Source organism: Penaeus monodon, chromosome 20, assembly GCF_015228065.2.
Source record: "Penaeus monodon isolate SGIC_2016 chromosome 20, NSTDA_Pmon_1, whole genome shotgun sequence".
NCBI classification, from domain to species: Eukaryota; Metazoa; Arthropoda; class Malacostraca; order Decapoda; family Penaeidae; genus Penaeus; species Penaeus monodon.
Window position 1 is genome coordinate 42,384,605 of NC_051405.1, and position 245 is coordinate 42,384,849.

The 245-nt window shown below is 30.2% G+C and overlaps 1 protein-coding gene across 1 annotated transcript in view; it reads left to right on the forward strand.

Annotated features, from left to right (window-relative positions):
- LOC119585842 (carbonic anhydrase-related protein 10-like) overlaps positions 1–245 on the forward strand; it is a gene marked incomplete in the record, with an annotated part of 83,932 nt that overhangs the window by 27,463 nt on the left and 56,224 nt on the right.

Here is a 245-nt window from a genome sequence, read left to right on the forward strand (position 1 = left end):
ACGTGTGTGTTTCTCTGGGAATCGATATTGATTAATGATTCTTGTTCTAGGGTAAAATATGTGCACGATATGATGACAACCATGATGGAAACTAAATCAATGATAAAACTAAAATAAAAAACCAACAATGTATATTAAACAGAAATATATTGGTGATTAATGTTATTGCGATATATGTCTGAATTAAGTTAGAGAGTGATATCCACAGTGATATTGGAAAAAGGAAAGCTAAGCATTGGATATTC